The 8,680-nt window shown below is 36.9% G+C and overlaps 1 pseudogene; it reads left to right on the forward strand.

Moving 5' to 3' along the window:
- Positions 1–5,246: 5,246 nt before the first annotated feature.
- LOC116070529 lies at positions 5,247–5,606 on the forward strand (annotated as a pseudogene).
- Positions 5,607–8,680: the final 3,074 nt, after the last annotated feature.

An 8,680-nucleotide genomic window follows, 5' to 3' on the forward strand; every position in this document is an offset into this window, starting at 1 on the left:
TGGGGACCCTGTGCTCAGTCGAATGGATGGATGTGAGTCTCTACTTCTGGTGATTCCACCAGAGGTTCTTTTATTGTTGAGAATAGTGGAAAGTTGTATCTTCTGTTAACACTGGAATTTTTGTCTATTTAGCTGGGAATAAAAGCTGAGATATATTCATAGAGAAAATAGGAAAAAATTTTCTTTCAATATTTTTTTCTTTAAATCTGAAAATGAATCTAGGTTTTATGGGATTTTTAACATTATATATTAACTATACCTAAACAATAAAAACAAAGAGACAAACCCTGAAGTGTTTTTTGAGCAATAAATGGCAGAATGGGTAAAGGTTCCAGAGTCATTTTCCATCAGAGTGGTGGAAATTCTATAAGAAGCAGAAAAACAAAGAGTTAATTAGCTTGCAAGATTGTGTTTCCTAAGGATATCAGAAGCTTTATATGGATAGTTTCAACATTATTGCTTAAATGTGAGCTTAATAAGGACAACAACAATAGACATTAAAATAAAAAATGTAGAGCCCAAGGAATATCAACTCTATGCAAAGATCATCAGACAATTATGAAATGCAGTAACCAGAAAAAAAATGTTGCCTTCAATGAAGAAGGCTATATCAATAGGTTATTCAATAGCAAATAATCAGCCCTGAAAAGATGCATAAGAGTAACAATATACAGACTGGTCAGGTTACATTTTGGGATATGTTACTAAATTTATGTCTATAAATTTAAACTACAATTAAGAAAAATCAGTAATGAATTATCAGGGAGGAGTATATTTTTCAACATGAAAATAGATAGTGGTAATAGTCTAGCACTATGCATTTCCTACAAAGAAATTGTGTACTTAACAACAACTATGTTGATAAATTTTATTATATATATATATATGTATATATATATATGTTCATATATATATCATATGTATATTATCGCCACCACAACAAGAGCGGCATCTAAATATTGTAAGAACCAGAGGAACAGGGAGTTAATTAGCTGTGAGATTGTGTACCCAAAGAATGTCAGAAGCTACACCCAGAAAGTCTAATTAATTGCTTGTTCTTCTGGTCCTTACAACATTTCTTCCTCTTTCAAAATGAATTTCATTTAGTAGGATGTCTTCAACAAGTTAAATCTTTAATCATTGTTATGTACTTTCTTAAAAGCAAACTATCTTTTCTTCTAATTCATTCAACTATATTCTTTCCTGGTTTGATTACCAGCATTCTTTCAAAGAGCCATAGACTATCTAACAATAATCCAATGCTAGGCATAAGAAGCCCCTTTTGTGAGGTCAGTGTTATGGTTTGTATATGGTTAGTCCAGGGAGTGGCACTATTAGAAGGTATGGCCTTCTTAGAGTGGAATTGTCTTGTTGGAATAGATGTGTCACTGTATGTATGGGCTTGAAGACCCTCATTCCAGCTACCTGGAAGCCAGTAATTTGCTAGCAGCTTTCAGATGAAGATATAGAACTCTCAGTTCATCCTGCATCATGCCTGCCTCGATGCTGCCATGTTCCCACCTTGATGATAATGGACTGAACCTCTTAACCTCTAGGCAGCCCCAATTAAATGTTGTTTTTATAGGAGTTGCCTTGGTCATGGTGTCTGTTCACAGAAATGAATCCCTAACTAAGACAGTTGGGTTACCAAAATATTCCAAATATACTATAATCTATTTTTGTTGCCTTTGTTTACCTCCTAGAGTGGAGGGGAGGGTGAACACCTATTGGTGAAGACACCATAAATTTCTCACACAGAACCCAGAAGACGAAATTAGATCTGACCTTAAAACCTCTCTGATGACTAGCTTTTGTGGTACCACACAGTATCACCAAACTTCTAAGGGAAAGAAGGAACTGATAGTGCTTCTTCATTATTATACCTATGACAATCATAATGTGATAGCCCTAAGGGATTATTAATGGTATGCATAACTTTATGGTAACCAACAGATCTCTAATTGTACAAGAATTAAACCATCACTGCTATAGGAAATCTAGCTAACCACCTAGGCCAGATGAAATCATGGATCTTGGAAAGAAAAACTACAATAGCTACTTCAGCTATTTAATTATCATTATTAATTATTATTACTTAGCAATAATAATCCCTAATTGCAGTCTAAATATTTATACTATGTCTATCGACAAATATAAGTATAGTCTTGAATCCTCATCAAGTTTATCTCTACAAAAGACAGGGACCATTGCAGAAAACCAATACTGCTTAAAATACAAAAATCAAGAGTTCCTGTGTTGCCCAGTTATTACCTGTACATCTACAATATAATTTGTGCACATAAGTCTATGTAAGGAAAGTAACAGAAAAATTTCAATACAGTAGAACGGGAAGCTTTCTGTGACATTGTGTCACTTAGAAATGCCAGTGAGGCTAAACACCTGAAGTTTAATTAACATGGCTGCCTACAAAAGAACTGTACAATAGCAGCATTATGAAACATACTATCATGGGAGTAAAAAAGTTCTTAGAGTTTCAACTCTACACAAAGAATTCTTGACAACTGAGGAATGATGAGAGTGGTAGAAGTCATCTTTCCCAGGTGAGTGTTCCTGAATGAGTTTCCAATAGTAGATGATCTTCACTGATGTTATATTTGTTAAAAAAAAGCATCATGTGCATGGATCAGATTATATTTCTCCATTCTGAAATAGAGATACACATTTGGATATGTATATACACACATATGTATACATATGTGTATGTAACAACAGTTTTAAAAAGACACTAAATGTTATCTTTCCCACTAGTTTTTGTTTTTATTTATAGTGCACTTATTTCTTCATTTGTGTGGAGGAGGATAGAGGTGAGGGAGCCATAGTACACTTGTAGTGATCAGAGAATATCTTGCAGTTGGTCCTTTTCCTTCACCATCTAAATTTAAGAATTTCAACACACATCTTTAGATTTAGCAATGAAGACATTTACCTACTTCTTTCCACTGGTAGTTTTTGTCCTTTTGTTATTGCACTTGTTATTTTTTTCCTTAAAGGAAAATGCCATTTATAATTTTATAGGATGTAAAAAAAATTAAAGTTGATTTAGCCTCTTAATTTTTTTACTGCCACATTATTAGTTTCTTAAAGTCATTTTTTTCACAGAGCTTTGGAAGAATTGCTCATAAGTACATAATTTAATATATATAAAAAATGAATGAAAGAGCTCAAAGAGTAAATCGAAAGTTTTATTCTAATAATTTTAGTTGAAACTCCTGTTTAAAAATAGTTTCAACAAATATTTTAAAATTTGCATGTTAATTTATAATCTATTTATCTATAGCATTTTGTTGATTAAATGAATCACACAGTAAGATTATAAAATTCAAATACATTAGTGAAAATGGAGGTCATTAATGTCATAAAAAGAAAAATGTCATATATGAAGAGATAAGTTGTTGGGTGTTATAAGAAGATACAAATACAGATAATTTAAGATGTATAAAAACATATGCATCAATCAAAATTAAACATATACCTTTTCTTTAAATTAAGTAATTTATAACTAATAACTATATGTAGTACTTTTGATATGATGATTTGATTAGTTTTCTACTAGTGTCGTGGGATGTATTTTTTATTGTTTTTGTTCTGCTGTTGTCATTGTTGTTATTTTTATTTTATGTATGTGAGTACACTGTTGCTCTCTTCAGTCACACTCAAAGAGGACATGGGACCCCATAACAGATGGTTGTGAGCCACCATATGGTTGCTGAGAACTGAATTCAGGACCTCTTAAAGAGCAATCAGTGCTCTTAACAACTGAGCTATCTCTCCAGCCCTTACAGAATGCATTTTGATCAAAATTAAACTTCCTACTAGTGCCATAATTTCTTCTAACACATGCTTATATCCTCAATCTATTCAAACTTCATATATTCTTTTTGTGTTTATTTGTTTGCTTATTTTGAGACATGGTTTCACATTATAGCTCTGGCTATTTCAGAAGTCACTACATAGAATAGGAAGAACTCTAACTTACAGAAATCATCATGTCGCTGCCTCCCAGATCAAAGGTGTGAACCAATATGTACCCTTTTAAAAATCAATATCTACATGCTGTGTCCATCTTCAGCACAACCAGATAAGGTAAACTGAATGTTGTTCTTCCCACCACCAGCTCTATTTCTTTTTCTCCAGAGGAGGCCCAGTGGGCCCCAGGAACACCAGGAAGTTCTGTGCAATGCCAGGAACACCTATGTTTGACCCTGCTGCACCTATTCTCTTACCTTTAGGTCCACCTGGGGCACAGCTCCTGAGTTCTATTGTCAGGCTCAGGGCTCTGCCTCCCTTCCCACCTTGGATTAAAGCTGGACTTTAATAACAATGATAACAACAACCACAGAAAGCTTACAAACTCATGGAAAATAACAACTCTCTAATTAGTGACCACTGGTTTGGGGAAGAAAGACAGAGAAGTATGCTGTTCTCTGGTCTCCATTGTCAGGCCCAAGGTTCTGCCTGCCTCCCCAAGGAGTCCTGTCAGCATCAGGAGTATTCAGCCAATACCAGGGGACTCTGGCTAAAGGGCAGAGTAAGAATAAGACTAACAAGAGACATGGCAATATAGCATGATGAGAGCCCAGATATTCTATCACAGCAATCCCTAAGTATCCTAACACAGTTGAAGCACTAGGAGATGGCCTTGAATTTAATCTTATAAAGATGATAGAGACTTTTAAAGAGTAAATTAATAAACTGCTTAAAGAAATACAGAAAAATACAATTAAGCAGGTGAATGAAATTAATTTTAACTGCCCAAGGATTGAAAAATGGAAATAGAAGCAGTAAAGTAAACACAAAATAAGGAAATGCTGGAGATGGAAATCCTAGGGAAAAGAACAGGAACTACAGATGCAAGCATCATCAACAAAATAGAAGAGATGGAAAAGAGAATCACAAGAGTAGAATATGCTAGTAAAGAACTCAATACATCAGTTAAAGTTAAATCTAAAAAGTTCCTGTCACAAAATATCCAAGAAATCTGGGACACTATGAAAAGACCAAACCTAAAAATAATAAGAATAGAAGAAGGAGAAGACTCCCAGAAAATATCTTCAACAAAATCATAGAAGAAAATGTCCCCAACCTTTAAATTGCCTGCAGTTTCAAGAATGGGGTTTTCCTCAGCCAGGAGGGAATAAAGGACGTGAAATAGAGGGTTTGAAATGCACCCGGCCATCTTGGCAGCTGATCTTGGTTGGGGGTTGTCCCGCACCTAAGGCAGGAAGATGGTGGCCGCAAAGAAGACGAAAAAGTCTCTGGAGTCGATCAACTCTAGGCTCCAGCTTGTTATGAAAAGTGGAAATTAGGTGCTGGGGTACAAACAGACTCTGAAGATGATCAGGCAAGGCAAAGCGAAGTTGGTTATCCTCGCCAACAAACTGCCCAGCTTTGAGGAAATCTGAAATAGAGTACTATGCCATGTTGGCTAAAACTGGTGTCCATCACTACAGTGGCAATAATATTGAATTGGGTACAGCGTGTGGAAAATACTACAGAGTATGTACACTGGCTATCATTGACCCAGGTGATTCTGATATTATTAGAAGCATGCCAGAACAGACTGGTGAGAAGTAAACAAACTTTGCCAGAGCTCCTTTTGAAAAAAAAAAAAAAGAAATGCAAAGAGAAAACAGGAAGCCTAGTTGCATCCCAATCAAGGCTCCACTTTACTCAGAATAAGCCAGGGTTTTTATAGTCACAGGAGAAAATGTAAACAAGCCTCTAGATTACACTACAAAGAAAATTCAGATGCCAAAGTCCCCAGGTTCAGAAGATCTTCAGGTGGCTGGCTGATGTGCTCAGGTGGTGGGCGTGCCCAGGCAGCTTCTTCAAAGATGAACAGTCAACAGATGAGCATCTGTCTTAGCTTCCAGGTGTTAGACCCCAAGTAGAGGCTACCAGAAATCCGATGACTGAAGTGAGGGAAGGTAACACAACCTAAATAAAGAGATGCCAATGAATATACAAGAACCCTAAAGAGTTCTAAATAGGTTAGACCAGAAAAGGAAATTCTCCTGCCATATAATAATCAAAACACGAACTATACAGAAAAAGGAATGCTAAACGTTGCAAGGGGGAAAGGCCAAGTAACATATAAAGGCAGACCTATCAGAATTTCATCTATCTTCTCAAAGAAGATGCTAAAAGTCAGAAAGGCCTGGGCTTATACTTTGCAGATCCTAAGAGTAAATAGATGTCAGCACAGACTACTATATCCAGTAAAACTTTTAATCATAGATTGAGAAAAGAAGATATTTCATGACAAAACTGATATCTATCTACAAATCCATCCTTTCAGGCGATACTATAAGGGAAAAGGCAACCCAAGGAGGCTAACTACAAGCAAGAAAATACGGCAAATAAATTGCTCACATAGTCAGGAAGCAAACTTTAACATATACAAGTAAATTGAAATAACCCCTTGTGAATTATCAGACACCTTGGATTAAAGCTGGACTTCAATAACAATGATAACAACAACCACAGAAAGCTTACAAACTCATGGAAAATGAACAACTCTCTAATCAGTGACCACTGGTTTGGGGAAGAAAGACATAGCAAAAGAAATTAAAGACTTTCTAGAATTCAATGAAAATGAAACCACAATATACCCAATGTAAGGAACATAATGAAAGGTCTGCTAAGAGGAAAGTTCATAGCACAAAATCCCTTAATAAAGAGAACTGGAGAGATCTCCTACTAGATACTTAACAGTACACATGAAAACACTAAAACAAAAGGAAGTGAACACCCAAGAGGAGCAGACAGCCAGAACTAATCAAACTTGGGGCTGAAATCAATAAATTAGAAACAAAAAGAACAATAAGAAGAATCAACAAAACCAAAAAGTGATTATTTTAGAAAATAAATAATATAGATATACCCTGAACCAAGCTAATTGAAAGGCAGAGAGACAGTACCCTTATTACTAAAGTCAGAAATGAAGGGAGACATAACAACAGACACTGAGGAAATTCAGAGAATCATTAGGTCTTACTTCAAAATCCATACTGCACAAAACTGCGAAATGGACAATTTTCTTAGTAGGTTCCACTTGCCAACTTTAAATCAAGATCAGGCTGTTAAGTGTCTTCATATCTCCTCAATAGACTATTTGAAGTTCTAGAGCATATATGGGTGAGGATATGGAACAAGGGTCAAACTCCTCCATTGCTGGTGAGAATACATACATTTATAACCACTTCAAAAATCAATTGAAAAGGCTCTATCTCAAGACCCAGCTATATTACTCCTTGGCATATATCCAAAAGATGATACACCACAGCACAAGAACATTTGTTCAACTGTTTTAATAGCAGCTTTATTCATAATAGCCAGAAACAGAAAATAATGCAGAGGTTTCTCAACTGAAGAATGGATAAAGAAAATTTGATGGAAATTACACAATGGAGTACTAGTCTGCCATTAAAAAAAAAGGACATCATGAAAATTGCAGGTAAGTAGGTGGAACTAGAAAATATCATCCCTAAGTGAGGTAAGTCATACAGAAACAGACACTTATGGTATGTACTCCTATATAAGTGGATATTAGCCATAAAATGCAGGGTAACCAGGATACACTCCACAGACCCAAAGAAAATAAGTAATAAGGAGGCCCAAATGGAGAATGTTTGACTCTCACTCAGAAGAAAAATAAAATGGATGAAGAGATGGAGGTAGGTGGGGAAGTGGGAGAGGAGCAGGTGTAGGAATCATATATGGGGAGAGTGGCATGGGGTGAGAGTACTGCAAGAGGGAAGAGAATTCGGTTGGGGCACATCTCAGGGGCAGTATGGAGACCTAAGGTGGGGGAGGCTCCTGGGAGTCTCCTAGCTGAGAATCCTAGCAACTGGGAACATGGAGCCTGAAATGGCTACCTCCATGAATTCTTTTGGAGGGAGGTAGACATTAATCCACCCAAAAAATCTTCGATCCAAAATTTGCTCTATCTACAAGATGTACAGGAATAAAGATGGAACAGAGATTGAGGGATGGCCAAACAATGATTAGCTCAAATTAAGAAACACCCCATGTAAGAGAGCCAACCTCTGACACTACTAATGATACTCTGCCAGGCTTGCAGACAAGACCCTAGCACAACTGTCTACTGAGAGGGTTCACCCAGCAGCTGATTGAAACAGAGCAGAGATCCACAGCTTATCAATAGGCGGAGCTTGGAGAGTCCTGTGAAAAAGTGGTGCTGATGGGGGCAAGGACTGAGGGAGTGAGAGGGAGGGGTCAAGATCACCACAAAAAGACTCACAGAGCCAATTAACCTGCATTCATGAGGGGTCATGGAGCCTGAACCACTAAGGAAAGACCTAAACCCCCCTTTTGTAACAGATGTTCAGCTTGGTCTATATGTAGATCCCTTAAAAATTGGATCGGGAGAGGGGTTGTCTCTGATTCTGTTGCCTGCTTTGTACTCTCTCCTCTAGCTGGGCTGCCTTGTCTCATCTCAGTGGGCCAGGATGTGCTCAGAGATGATAAAGACCTGAAATGCAGAATGGGTTAGCTCAAGGCAGTAGGAGGAATCCTCTTCTTAGAGGAGAACGGGTGGAGGTAATGGGAAAGGGTGGTGGGAGGCTATAGTGGGAGGATTTGAAGGAAAGGGCTCTGATATGGGTGCAAAGTGAATAAATAACTATGTTAATGAAAA

The sequence above is a fragment of the Mastomys coucha genome, unplaced genomic scaffold, assembly GCF_008632895.1.
Source record: "Mastomys coucha isolate ucsf_1 unplaced genomic scaffold, UCSF_Mcou_1 pScaffold22, whole genome shotgun sequence".
Lineage (NCBI taxonomy): Eukaryota > Metazoa > Chordata > Mammalia > Rodentia > Muridae > Mastomys > Mastomys coucha.